This window comes from Magnolia sinica, chromosome 2 (genome assembly GCF_029962835.1).
Source record: "Magnolia sinica isolate HGM2019 chromosome 2, MsV1, whole genome shotgun sequence".
Classification (NCBI taxonomy): domain Eukaryota; kingdom Viridiplantae; phylum Streptophyta; class Magnoliopsida; order Magnoliales; family Magnoliaceae; genus Magnolia; species Magnolia sinica.
In genome coordinates, this window is record NC_080574.1 from 56,955,665 (window position 1) to 56,970,853 (window position 15,189).

Sequence of the window (15,189 nt, forward strand, 5' to 3'; positions counted from 1 at the left end):
CAAAAGAATATAGTGGTGTTATGCGGCATCCATCCGATTCATCAAGTTGGATGGTAATAAATAACAAGTGGCCAAGTTTTGCTGAAGAATTTCGTAATGTGCATTTAGAGCTTGTGACTGATGGATTTAACCCATTTGGACATCTTAGTAGTGTCTACAGCTGTTGGCCTGCATTATAGTGCCATATAATCTACCCCCTTCGATGTGTATGAAAAGAAAATTTTCAATGTTAATGGTATTGATACTAGGTCCAAAAGGACTGAGTAAGGACATTGATGTCTACCTACAACCGTTGATTAACGAGTTGAAGAATTTGTGGCTTAATGGAGTGTCAACATATGATTCTCATTCAAAGACAATTTTTTAATTTGAAAGCCATTTTAATGTGGGGAATTCATGATTTTGCTACATATGGGGAGTTTATTAGGATGTGTTACACATGCACAATATGCTTGCCCTGTTTGTGCCGAGGGAATCGTCACTGAACGACTTAAGAGTGGCAAGAAGTACTCCTATCAGGGCCATCGAAGATTTCTTCCTATTAATCATGTTTTTAGGACCCAAAAAGCGGCATTCAATAATAAAGTAGAAGAAGGAAGACCTTCTCATCGATTAAGTAGTTCAGAGGTTAAAGCGAAGGTAATCGGTATTCAAATGGACATTGGTAAATCGAAGGGGAAGAAACGAAAAAGTTACGATGATGATTCGACTAGGAATATAACTGCTTGGTACAAAAGATCAATCATATTCAACTTGCCATATTGGAAGGTGATTTCCTTAACTTGTTACTTTTATTTACATGTATGTCAGTGAATAAAAACTTAACATTTCATCATAATTGTGTTTTTGCATTAGTTACCAGTTCGACATAACTTGGATGTAATGCATGTTGTAAAGAATGTTGGTGATCATCTTCTGTCGACGATTCTAAAAGTCAAAGATAAAAGTAAGGATGATATAAGTGCATGTGAAGATTTGAAAAAAATGAACATAATGAAAGACTTATGGCTGAAAGAAGCAGATGACAAAACTATTAAACAAAAGGCACCATTTACTTTAAGTCGCAAGGAGAAAGAATTGTTCTTTCAAACATTGCATGACTTGAAGGTTCCAACAGGGTATAGTTCCAGATTTAAACATCTTGTGAACTTAGAAACTCTTGAGATAAAGGGACTAAAGTCGCATGATTATCACGTCATTATGTATCAGTTACTACCTGTGTTGCTACAACATGCTTTCTCAGAGCATAAGACGTTGCGAACTGCTATTCAACACATCTGTTACTTCTTTAATGTCCTATGCTCGAAGACAATTAGTGTAGATAACATCATTGTCGTCAAACAATGTGTTGTTGTTGCAATGTGTGTTTTGGAGAAGTTTTTTCCTCCTTCATTCTTTGTTATTAGCGTTCACCTTACGATACATTTAGCTGACGAAGCATTAGCTTGCGGTCCAGTTAGATTTCGGTGGATGTATCCTTTTAAACAGTAAATATCTAACCTTGGTGTGATTTATTTAGACTTCATCGTCATCGTATATTGACAATATATTATTAATTGGATGCCTTCATCAGGTTAATGAAGATTTATAAAGGATACATAAAGAGTATAACACATCTCGAAGGCTATATTGCAGAGCGTTACATTGTAGAAGAATCTATTTTATATTGTATGGAGTACATGCCAAACGGTGAGAGAGGGAGTCACAAGCATACATGTCAAAGGTTCTTGGACGATGATAGGGTGTGCGATGAAGAGCCTTTGGATAATGGCAAGAATATATACTTAACTAACATACAACATCAACAAGTACGTAGATGGGTTCTACACTGCTATGATGGAATTTATGAATGGAAAAGGTAAGTAGATAAATTTTCTAAAATATTGAATCACGTGTAGTAATTGGATAAATACTTACATATATTTCATATAGGAAGTATGAAATATATTTAGTACCGACCACATCAAAGGGGCAAAGAAGAAAGGGTAGTGTGTCGAAGAACAATGAACATGATTTCATCAATTGGTTACGAAAGGAGGTATTTTTCTAATTATTCATTTAATTGATATATTTGTTCATATATAGTTATTACTTTTTTCTTATTTGCAGTTGGAGTTTGTTGAGGGCGAGTTGAGATTGAAAAGATTAGTATATGGCCCTACGTTTAAAGCAAAATGCTATAACAAGTATCGCGTGAATGGTTTTATATTCTCTCCAAGTGAATACGAGACTACTAAGTCAACACGAAATAGTGGGGTGTCTATGAAAGCCATCACTAAATACAGGGAAAGTGCTAAAGATAAGAATAACAAAGAAGATGAGGTTACCTATTATGAAGTAGTAAATTAAATAATCTAGTTGGATTACACAGTCTTCCGTCAAACAATATTTTATTATGATTGGTCAGAGTGGAAGACAAGAACAATTGATGCATTGTTGATTCAGAGTCAAATTTGATAATGGTAAATATGGAGAAATTGAAAGGACATGAGAAAGAAGGAGATGAACCATTCATACTTGTATCCCAAGCAAGTTAAGTATTCTACTCCAAGGATCAAACAAGGCCTGGATGGTATGTTGTTTTAATGTCACTAAAATGATTGACGAAAGATGTGGACACACTTAAAGATCTAACTCTGTTTTCTTCCTCTGGGAGCGAGAATACAAATTTAGAAAATATTATAAAGGAAATTGGCTATGAGTTATAGGTAATTTTTTTCTTGTTATCATACTTTGGGTTAATTCATTTGACATTTTATCTGATGTAAAAAATATCTTTATAAATGAATTTCTATTTGTATGATGATTTCTTTTTATATAAATTTGTGTCTATAAGTGAGCTATGACATGTCAATAGTCGAGGAGAACATGTCAATTTCACACGCACATTCATAAAAAAAATGTAGGTAAATACAATTCCTTCATTACCTTATTATTTAATACATTGTTTTAAATAATATTATTTTGATAAAACATAAGTTTTGTGTGTGTTAGGAACTTCATCGTCGTCAAAAAATAAGCCTGTAATTAGCTTAAATGCATTTGGACTACCTGTGGACGAACACTCACATAGGTTGACTACAAGAAGTGGAGAGTTGGTTTGCACCCATGTCTCTATTGCCATCAAGGATTGGCGTGCAGTGCCAATGAATAAGAAAGAAGAACTTTGGAAGCTCTTACAGGTAAGATACAACAAAATTTCTTATGATATAAATTAATCATTATTCTTTTTTTGCTTCAACTAAATTCAATCACAAATTTTCTTTTAGGACGAGTTTGTTATTCCTCAGTCTTACAAGGAGAAATGCTTTAAAAGCATGTCTGATATGTTCAGGAAGTACAAGTGTAAATTGAGGATGAAGTTCCTCGATCCTCATTCAAATCTTAATTCCAAATTAAACAACCGTCCACCAAGAGTTAGACCTAAAGATTGGGAAATGTTCATTGAACATAATTCGGATCCCAGAATTGTAAAACAAAGGAAAAAAATGCTGAGAATAGGAAAATTTTAAAAATTTTACCATACTAGTGGCAGGCATGGCCACACGAGAATTAAGGAAGAAATGGTAAGTATTGATAGTTATATGTAACTTAAATTTTTTAGTTGCTTTGTGTTCTTAATAACTAACAATGTGAAATTCTTTCAAATATAGAAACACTAAAAGAAAGATGGATACACCCTGATTAGGAGGACTGAAGTATAGATAAAAACCCATACAAGAAAGGATGGTTCTGTTCACAGTAATGCGGCTTCACATGTGGTAATCTTGTTGTCTTAAACTTAAGTTTATAGAATTCAAATTTAGTGTCAATATATTATTTATGTAATTATATAATATTACAGGAAAAAGTCAAAGAGTTACTTGCTAGCGAAGGAAGTAATTCCCATGACATCCTTAATGATCCATTGACTCAAGTGTTTGGTCTTCATATAAGGGGTCATGTTCGAGGTGTTGGGACCATCGTTTCCCAATCACAAATCAGGGGGTCCGTTGCAGCTCTTGAAAAGATCTCTTCATATAAAGGAAAAGTAGAAGAGCAGTTGTCCACAATTCAAGAGCAATCATTCAAAATTCAAGATCTATCTTCTAAAATAGATTTTCTTACAGACCAAATTGGGGGTATCAAAGAGATGATTCAAGTCAATTTTCATTGAAATCCTTCTTTTTAAAATTTAAATAGTAAGTTTTTTCAATTATCACATATAACACATAGTGTGGAACTTTATTACAGCAGCAACACATGGATTCGGTTCAACCAGAGAATCTACAATCGACTGGTGGACCCTCAGTTGGAAATCATCAATGTGTAGAGAGAATGAGGCCATTCAAGTTATACTCTTGGCATAAAGAGCTCGTTGCTCAAGGGTGAGTTATTTTGGCAGATGGGCCCCAAATGATTTATGGCAAACCTCTTCAGGAAGATCTTTACAAGGTTGCCATTAATATCATTATCAAAGGAGATGTCGAATTGCCCGAGCCAGATGGATATCATTCGACTTTAGGCGAAGTTGGAATTGGCTCATTTGTTGCATGGCATCATTGCTTTACTGAGTTCACCAATTAGCGACAATAGTCTAATACTTTTTTGGACACTTAGCCTTTTTGGACTGTATATATGTTTTGATTGTATAGCTTACTTGATTAGTTTTTTCTATAGATTAGACATGATAAATGCAATGCAGGTTTGTGACAAATGTGTTGATGGCTTCGATCATCGCTACATGGTAAGGAATTATATCACAGATAAAAAACTTTACTGAAAGTAAACTCTACTAGTTTGGCTAACACTGCATTACTGTTGCCTATTTTCAGGTATCTATATAGGAGAGATTTTCTTCTTGCATCAGAGTTCAATATCATGAATGATTATATGCTGTTAGGTTTGTCAATTCAAGAGTTCAATATCATGTTGTTTATCTATTAATCGTTTGGCCTAAAACATTAGATTGCTTGATGGGTTTTGATTTTTAAGCTTTTTCTCCTATTTAGGTCCTTGATAAGATCATGGGTTTCTTGAATTGCAGATTTATTAATTGAGGACTTTATTTTTGTTCTCTTGTTTCTTTCTTTCTTTCTTTCTTTCTTTCTTTTTATTTTATTTTTTGGTTGATAGAATGACAGTTTAAGATGATTGTGTACAAAACTCGCTTCAGTTCTCTCTTTAAGCTCAATGCTTCAAAGGGGGTTGAAGGAGAAAACGTTTGCTTCAGACCCTACAAAAATGGTATTTCCTTCCTGCTGGCATGTCGGAAAATATGTAGTAGAAAAATTTTCAACTGACAATCATGTGAGTTGTAAAATCTTATGATCAGTTTCAGTGTCCTGCCTTCATCACTCTTTTCTAGATAATATCATTATTCGGAGGGTTGGCCATTCCTTCTAAGTTGGATTTGGACTTGGTGTGCTGTTATTATGGTTGTTTTGTCTTTATTAATAGCTTTTGTTTCTATGATCTTTAATAAATTTACATATTATTGAATCTCTGATAAATGGGGTGGATTTATCTAAAGAGGAGGTAGAAGCTTCTCTTGATTTTTTTACTGAGTGAAGCTAATGAAGTTTTGATTAGTGCTTTTCTTATTCTTTTGAGAGCCAAAGGAGAGTCATTCGAAGAAGTGAGTGGTCATATGTAACATTTTATAAAAGAAAGTAAAATATGTGATGTTTATGAATATTAGAACACAAGCATGATTGAGAGAGAAGCTCCATAAGCTTAATTCATAGACTGAAATTGATAAGCATATTACTACTTTATAGATTTATAGATCTCTGCATTTGTAGGTTGTGGGATTGGCGAGGGCAATGTTCAAATGCTTGAGGAAGGTTGAAGGAATGACTGATGTGGTTGATATTGTTGGAACGAGAGGTGATGGGACAAACACAATTAACATATCAACAGGGGCTAGTATTATAGTTGCTGCCTCTGGTGCAAAAATTGCCAAGGTGATGCTCCTTTCACATAAGGAATAATGTTGAAATTATTCTAGTATGTACTATAATTAATTAGAATTCTATATTATGGTAGTAGCAAGGAAACAGATCCAGTTCTTCTGCCTATGGAAGTGCTGATGTGTTAAAGGCATTGGGGGTAAACATCAATTTGGACCCTGAGGTAAGTGTTATAAAATGATCGACTGATTCCATTTATACATAGTTTCTTTTACTTCAACATTGATATGGTCATTTGTCTTTTTAATTCTTTTTATTATGATGAGCTAGGATAGCCAAATATATTTATATGCTTATAATACCTGTATCTTGTTTTGGCAATGCGATATCAATACTAAACAATGCATGAAGACTTGTAAAATGTAGCTTAAACCGTATCCTGTTGTAGTGGCTTCTCTTAGCAGTTTTTGTCATGGTATTGAAGTATCAGATGAGATATTCATAATCCATATATATCACTGTTGTTGATTTCAATTTTGAGAAATGCTTCATGTGGTTGAATAGATTTTGTCAGTAAAAGCGATGAAGGAGAAGATGAGTCTTGATAATTGTAGGTATGGAAAGATGAAATCCATGCTACACAGTGACTTGAATCTTTACATGCTTAGTCCATGATACACGGTGACTTGAATCTTTGCATGCTTAGTTGCATTTTGGTTGTCTACTTTTATTCAAAGAGGAGACCGACAATGTTTGATCAAGCAGTTCAGCCCGACTCACAAAATGCACACGCAGGTTCTACCATCTGCTGAATTACACTATTTACATGGTGGACCAGGGTCTATTGGTGGTGCAATGGGGTATGGTGATTTGCAGTCCTTGAGCTTGTCTATGAGCCTTGGTTCTCAATCTAGCTGTGTTATAGATGCTGTACAGCAGCTATCACATGGTGGGGATGATTTTGTAAAATAACAAAAATTTGGGATGTTAAAGCCAATTATAACTGTTATGGGGAAAATCTAACTGACCTGTTGTACAAGATATACGATCGATCATATAAGAGGTATCTTAGGGCTGTGACAACTAAGAATACCTAAACGAACTCCTTACCCTATCGAGGCATCAAATGTGAAATGAGCCGCGACCTTGAAGGACCGACACCGAGCCAAACTGCTTAAGGGCTGAGCTCGGCAATAGGACTCACCTCCCGAGCTGATTAGACTGACCCCAACTTGAGAGGTAGGATATCAGAGAGAATCCTGCCTCATACTAATAAAGGAAAGATTCTAGTTAAAGATCACACCAACTGAGGCAGGCTCAGTGATACTTTCAGAAACATATCCACATTCAAATAAGAAACCTTCAATGTATCTAGTGTATCATATCAAGATACGTAATACTACCGTATCTCATTAAAATATGCAAGTTCATCAGCCACCCAAGCACCCTATAAATTCACCTACTGCCAATGGAAGAAGATAAGCACAAAACCCTATCTCGAGTCCCATTTCCACTTTAATTCGACTCGCCTGACTTGGGCATTGAAGGGTCCTCAGCCATAACTAGCGCCCCCATTGTCCTTTACATACTACTAGTGTAGGTACTCGTACGCTTATAGGTGTAGCCCTTGCTCATCTAGATTTGAGCAACAACATTTTAGCACCATTTGTGGAAACAACAACAAAGCCATTAAAGTACCCATTAACATTAATATGGCCAGCCATTCCTTCCCCTCTCCTACCTTAATGACGAAGAAGGGAAGGGCACTGGCTGCAGCTGAGCCCATGTAGGAGGAGCAGTCTAAGAATCCCAGGCTTCGCATTCGGCTCTCTGATCTCTACCACCAACACTAATGATCACACAAAGATCCCAAAACCGTGGAAGTCGGCTTGTATCCCTTGAAAACTAGATAGAAGCATTGACTGGCACATCGACCACATCATTAAGTTGCTGGAAAGGCAACACGTACTCCCTGCTGATCAACATGGACAGTTTGAAGTAGCAACTTAACAATCTTACCCAGCGCCTACCTGCTTTGAGCCGCATGCTGCAAAGGCTCAACCAGTGAAAGTATTCATGTCCCAACACAAATGTTGGGAAACACCAAGCTCGTCGAGTCAGACTTGTAGTACACACTAGAAAAAAGAACGTGAGCTTGGAGAAAGGCCCCAGAGATCACGGTAAAAAATAAGGTTCCCTGGGGGGTAGAAATGAAAGAAATCTGAGATCAGGTCGGGGACATTCAATAAGCCTATTGAGCAAAGGTCTCGACCTCCATTGATGCCTTACACGAGCAAACAAAACCACCATTTATGAATGACATTATGCACGCCCAACTACCGTCCAAGTTCCGGATGCACTAGATAACTCCCTATTCAAGTTCGGGGGATTTGAAAGAACATCTGGAATCTTTCAAAGCCCAGACAAAGCTCCATGGTGCTTCCAGACCTGTGATATGCAAGGCATTCTCCCTAACATTGACTGGACCTACTCAAAAGTGGTACATGCACTTAAAGCCAAAATCTATTGGCTCCTTTGCTCAGCTCAATAGGACATTTCCTACCCAATTCATTGGGGGAAAGGACATAAGAAAACCCTAGACTCACCTCCTCATGATAACATAAAGAGAGGATGAACTTTTGAAAGATTATATTGTTCGATTCAATGCTAAGGTCATCTAGGTGGATGACTATTTTGATTAGGTCGCCCTAACGGTCATGATTGTTGGGTTTAAGCATGGAAAGTTTATTTTCTCGATTGGGAAGAATCCCCCGACTACTCTTACTGACCTTCTCAACCGAGCTTATAAGTACTCTAATACATGAATTATTCAGCGCGTGCAGAACCACATAAGAAGAAAGTAGCGCGGCAAGAGACAGGAAAAGGAAGGAAGGAAAGAGGCACCTAGCGCGAGCTCTAGAAGGAGGAAGGACAACGACCAGAGGAGTATCCCTCGATCCAGCCGGCCACTAGAAATCCGATTTTGCAAATATACCCCATTAAATACCATACCAAAACAAGTACTCATGGAAGTAAAAAACAAGAGGATCCTGATGTGGCCAAACAAGATGAGAGTTGACCTGGAAAAGAGGGACAAGAAGAAATATTGTCACTTTCACTGGGATCATGGTCATATCACGACCGAGTGTTTTGACCTCAAGGACGAGATCAAATCCCTTATCTGGAAGGGGTATCTGAATGAATTTGTTGATAGAGGCAGAGAAGACTGATTAGCTAGGTAGCAAGAACGATGCGATGAGCAAGCCGACAATGAAGCAATAGGCAAAATACACACCATCTTTTGGGGACCTGCCAACCTCATGCACAGAGTGCGAATGGTATTGAGGAAGAGCATTAGGTAAACCTCATTAGATGACCTAGGTAAGAACCCAACATGGATTCATACAGCATCACCTTCACAGAAGAAGACGTATGTGTAATTCAACATCACATGATGATGCCCTAGTGGTCATTATGACCATCGCTAAACATAAAGTACATCGAATATTAGTCGACACTGAGAGCTCGGTGGACATTCTATTTGCGGCCACCTTCAATAAAATGGAAGTCAGGAGGTCAAGATGGCATCCTGGGAAGACCCCTCTGCCCGGCTTTGTAGGGGAAAAGGTGACCTCAGAAGGAAGTGCTCTTCTGTTAGTGACAGCCAGCAAAAGAACTAACTAGGTCATCACCATGGTCGACTTTTTGGTGGTAGACTACCCCTTCATGTATAATGTGATCTTAGACAGGCCATCCTTAAACATCATGTGAGCTATAGTCTCCACCTACCACCTTGTTATGAAAATTTTGACAGAGTTTGGAGCTGGCCAGGTCTAGGGTGACTAGCACGAAACTCAATAATGTTATTCAATAGATCTCCAAGGCAAAGCATAATGGAACAGATGATGCAAATCACCTCTCTAGACCCCCAAGAAGATACCATCGAAAGTGGATCACCAATAGAGGATCTCATCTCAAAACAGCTCTCCGAGGTCAACCCATCCCACACCGTCTAGGTTGGGTCACTCGTAAGCCCCGTATCCTAGTCCGTACCATTCCTTAGAATTCAATGATCCTCCCCGTCGAATTTCATTAACTCGCGACCTGTAGTCAACGTTTGCGCGCAACCCTAAGTCGCATCCCGTAGATCTAAGTCGACTCGACCCAAGACTTATACCATTGTGACCTCGCCGTCGCCACAGTTCTAATGCCATGACTTATGCACTGATGCGATACCTTGGTCGGGAGTTGTGAGCCCACATTTATTTCGAGGAAAATGCTGCGTGTTGCGAATCCCGAGAGAATCTCTACCATCCATCACATCAATCAATCAAGTACTAGTCAAGTACACAACCAATCCCTCTCTTACACAAGACATCCCCAAAGTCAACTCTCTCTCTCTCTCTCTCTCTCCACCCATCCATTTCTTACACACATCCCATCCCTTTCATCCCATCACATGCTCTCTCCCTCTCATTCTCTCTACCATTCAAGCTACCAAGGAGTGGATGTCCTAGCATTTCCAAGAGGAGAGCCAAGTGTGGCCCACTTCCTACCCCCTAAACCCTCATCTCCACCCTTCAATATTCATCATCCTCCATCAAAGTTGAAGCCAAGGAACTTAACATTCCAAGGACCCTAGAAGAAGTTGAATCAGTGGGTGTTTTGTATGATTAGATTGTGTTTTTGATGATGGGCTAAGTGGGGCCTACCGGTTAATGGTATGGATCTCACTTTGGACCCTAGGTGTGGCCAATGGCCCACCTTGATTCATATGTTCATCCCATGATGGTGCCATTCTCCATGGACCCCATGATGATATTTATTTTTCCCATTGTGAAAAGGTCATCTAGACCTTGCATTTTTGGTGGAAAAGGGATCTCCACCGTTGATTTTTATGATTTGCTGCCCACATGATTTGAGACCTATTTTAATGTATGTATTATATTTACATGGCCCACCTAGGGAGGGATCATAGTGGCGGAGCCCTTCCCCTCCATCGCACACCGTCTCTCTCTCTCTCTCTCTCTCTCTCTCTCTTTTCTATTGCAGCCCACCTTGATGAATGGATTGGATCCACACCGTCTGATCATGAGGCCCACCTTGCTGCTGTCCATTTTTGGGACAGGCCCTGGATGAAGGAAAATCACAAATATCAACAGATCTAAAACCTTGGTGGGCCACCACGTGGACCCACCTTAATGTGTGTGTTGTATATTCACGCTGTCTAGCAGTGGGCCACCCACTGTTCAGTAGCAGCGGCCCACCTTGCTGACTGTCCTGGATGAGGGAGAACATAGATATCAACTTGGCCTTGCCCAGCTCGTGTGGCCCACGTTGACATGGGAACCACCATGATTTATGCATTTTATCTAAACCGTCCACCTGATTGGACGGTGGGTCCCATGTACACGTGTGGAGTCCAGCATTGTCTAGAAGGGACAGTGGGACACCACTATGATATTTATGTATTTATCCACAACATCCAGTCTGTTGGACAGTGGGACCCACCATTAATGTATGTGTTTTAGCCACGCTGTTTGTCTGTTTTCTGGACGTGGGACCCACCGTACACGTGCTACACTTGTGGGGGGTGGGGCCCACCTTGAGGTATGTGTTATGGCTGCACCGTACAGCTTGGGACGGTGCTAGGCACACCACGTTGTATGTGTTGTACATCCACGCTGTCTACTTGGTGGGGCTTGTCTGCCATATGCAGGGCCCACCTGATGTATATGAGGCCCATGAGTGAGGCCCAATGTGATGCATGTGAGGCCCTTATATGAGGCCCAATGTGATGTATATGTGGCCCATGAGTGAGGCCCAATGCGATGTATGTGAGACCCATGAGTGAGGTCCATTGTGAGGTATTTGAGGCCTAGGTATGAGGCCCAATGCGATGTATGTGAGGCCCATGAGTGAGGCTCATTGCGATGTATTTGAGGCCCATGGGTGTTGCCCATTGTGATGTATTTAAGGCCTATGGATGTGGCCTATTGTGATGTATTTGAGGCCCATGGGATGTGGCCCATTATGATGTATTTAAGGCCCATGAATTATGGCCCAATGTGATGTACATATGAGGCCCAATTGTGATATGTGATTCCACCATGATGTTTATGATGCCCATTCATCTTCCTAGTTGGTATTATAATGAGCCATGCCTTAGGTGCAATGGTGGTTAAATGTCCACATTATAAGAGCAATGATGATTAAATGTCCACATTATAACTCTCCCTAGGGCCCGTTGTTGGGCCCATTCTTGTCTCCCCTTAGTGGGCTAACCCAAATCATTGGGCCCTCATAATTGTTAGGCTTATTCTTGATATGAGTAGGCCGTCTACGCCCATCCTTGTTATAAGGAGAGTTCATCATCATATAACATGCTTAGTATGACTTCATGATACATGTCCATATGCATCATATGTATGCTTGGTATGAGGAGTGACTAATCATAGCATATGTCATTGGACAGATTGTTTATGGGACTCCTTGATAGGCGAAGTTGCCCCACATGAGTGCGCGGTACGTGTAGGATTGCTACATAACTGAATAGTGTGATTCATACATCTCGCATTATGTGACATGACTACTGTACGCCCTAGCGACATCAGGGTCATAGCCTCCACAGGCATATTATGGATGGCGGGATTCGACATCGAAAATCTTTTCTTTACATGGGGCACGATAGATGTTCCTGGGTGAAATTCCCTAAACCTTTATGGTACAAGGAGGTTACTCTAACGTCTAGACCAAGTGGATGCATAAGTGCCAAGTATCGAATACTAGGAGGTCGTGCTTCCCACTATGTCATGGTCAGTTGGAAGGGGGTACGACCTTACTCGCCCGAGAGGAGGGGGATAAAGCTAGGCTGAGTTTGACCAGCTTGGGGAATGGGTCTGCTATCGACAAGCTAGGCCTAATATTGGCAGGTGGATAGTGAGTCTCTTCTACTCACCTTGTTGCGTGCGATGGGGTTGCAATCTGGTTTAGAGTGGACCCTAATGATATTCTAAAGATGAGCCATATTGTTATGTGGATTCAGATCAGGACTGGCATGCTTACGTTGCATCTCACATATGACATTTGGCTACTTAAGCCTCGCATCGTATGGCCTTGGTGTGGCCGATAGCATTCATGCCTTACATCGCATAGCCTTGGTATGGCTGGTAGCATTTATGGACTTACCAGCATATTTTCACATTACTTTGATATTGTGTGCTTGGCACTTATCTTGTACACACACTTACACCACCCTCTAAGCTTTTTATAAGCTTATGCATGATCGTTGCGTGCAGGTGACGCTAGGACGCCGTAACAACATTGAGATTGGAGCGTGCAACTGTCTTCTGGAGCTTTTGATATTGGTATTGTATGCCCGTTATGCATTGTACTTAAAGTTTTTTATTATAATGGATATGTGGTGATGTTTCTTGTTATTGTTGTTATGGGTTATGCTTATGATTATGCTTCCTATGAGATAAATGTACATAAAAAATCCTCCTTGTAGGATCCCAGGATTGAAAGCTGGTATATGAGTGCCAGGAGCTGAGAATGGGGTACTATGGAGACTGTCGGTACCGAATTTAGCGATCGAGAATTTTGTAAGCCCGGTTTCCAAGTTCGAGGTGTGATAGAAGTTGGTATCAGAGCATAACTTGGGAATAATATAGAAAAATGTCACATATCTACTATGAGCTTATGACGATTAGGTCCCGAGTGCATAACCTTTTGGTTTAGTTCCCTAATATTTGAGCCTTCGAGGGTTCTCAAGGTTGATAAGCGCCCTTGTTCCTTTTTGTATACCATGCTGACTAAACGAGGCACCCGAGGCACCTGAACTACCCGAGCGGCTCCCGCTCCATCTCTAACAGTTCTCGTTCCCCCACCTGAGCCTCCTGTTCCCACACCCGAGATTCCTACAGATCCTATGCCTCTATCCGAGACTAACGCAGCCCCCAGCATATCATTCAATGCCGACCAGTTATAGCAAATGCTTCAGGCTGTGACAGCCACCCTCTATGGGTAGGGTAGGCGTCCCACTGAGACCTCGGAGCAAGCAAAGTAGGAGCACCTAACGCCCTATTGTAAGATTTTCTTCGGCTTGATCCCCCGTGATTTCAGGGAGAGCCTGATCCATCTGTGGCTAAGAGATGATACTCCCAGGTGGAGAAGATGTTCGAGACCATGAGATGTATGACCCAACAGTGGGTCCCTTGGCAGTGTATATACTTGGGGGTGAGGGTGAGCATTAATGAGCCTCCGTCGCTCATGCTATAGGGCCTAATTTCATTTGGACACGGGAGGACTTCGTGGATCGGTTTGACTGGCAGTTCTTTCCCGACCACATTCATCTGTACCGTGCACTGGAGTTCGAGACTCTAATGCAGTGAGATATGACCATGGCTTAGTACGCGGCACACTTTATCGTGCTTTCTAGATTTGGACGTACTTAGTTGATGATGAGGGGTGGAAGGCTAGCCATTTTGAGAACGGCTTGCGTTATGGATTTAAAGGCCGTGTTATTGGCCATATGCTTTAGACCTTCGAGGAGGTTGTTCAGAGGGCCCAGGTTTATGAGATTAAGTGGGCCACCGCATGGAGTGCTCATGATCAGAGGAGAGACCGGAAGAGGCAGGCCCCCTCCGGTGACTCCTAGCAGTGTCGACCACAGCAGAGGTGCACAGGCCGCATAATCTTCCGAGCGCTAGCAGCACCTCTAGCACCACCTCTGAGGCAGTTCACCAGTGTCTATTTTAGGTGTGGTGAGATGAGGCATTGTATCTAGGAGTGTCCTCACCCTCAGCAGTAGCAGCCGAGAGCACCGCAGTAGCCTCCACCATAGCACCAACGACTGTAGCCACCTCAGCTGCTGAGGCCCCAACAGAAGCAGAGGTAGTAGTATAGGCCACCACAACGGTAGCAGCAGCAATAGCAAGGACCTCAGAGGGACAGGAACCTCTCCAGCCAGCTTAGGCTAGATTCTACATAGCTCAGTAGGACCTACAGTCATCTGGAGGAGTCGTTGAGGGTATTCTTCCCGTCTCTGCATGCATCGCCCGAGTTTTATTTGATTCCGGTGCATCTCACCCTTCATGTCTGAGGACTTCTACCATTCTACCAGATTGTCCTTAGAGTCTGCTCTTGAGGGATTGTCAGCGTCAACTCCCTTGGGAAAAACTGCAGTGCTAGGCTGATTCTGTTCATCTTGACCCGTGTTAGTGGAGGAGACCTTCTTGCCCGCAGACTTGTTTGTGCTTCCAATGTCAGAGTTTGACGTCATCCTAGGTATGGATTG

The 15,189-nt window shown here is 40.9% G+C and overlaps 2 long non-coding RNA genes across 4 annotated transcripts; both read left to right on the forward strand.

Annotated features, from left to right (window-relative positions):
* The first annotated feature begins 2,998 nt into the window (after window positions 1–2,998).
* LOC131228922 (uncharacterized) lies at window positions 2,999–4,899 on the forward strand. 3 transcript variants are annotated; one of them, XR_009163102.1, is made up of 6 exons: window positions 2,999–3,182; window positions 3,270–3,761; window positions 3,845–4,141; window positions 4,234–4,367; window positions 4,685–4,726; window positions 4,815–4,896. It is a non-coding gene; the product is annotated as an uncharacterized LOC131228922 (long non-coding RNA). The 3 variants fall into 3 exon arrangements; XR_009163101.1 differs by having other exon boundaries at window positions 4,234–4,726; window positions 4,815–4,899; XR_009163103.1 differs by having other exon boundaries at window positions 4,237–4,726; window positions 4,815–4,899.
* A 220-nt stretch (window positions 4,900–5,119) lies between these two features.
* Window positions 5,120–6,233, forward strand: LOC131228935 (uncharacterized). Its single transcript, XR_009163104.1, has 3 exons — window positions 5,120–5,617; window positions 5,784–5,945; window positions 6,031–6,233. It is a non-coding gene; the product is annotated as an uncharacterized LOC131228935 (long non-coding RNA).
* Window positions 6,234–15,189: the final 8,956 nt, after the last annotated feature.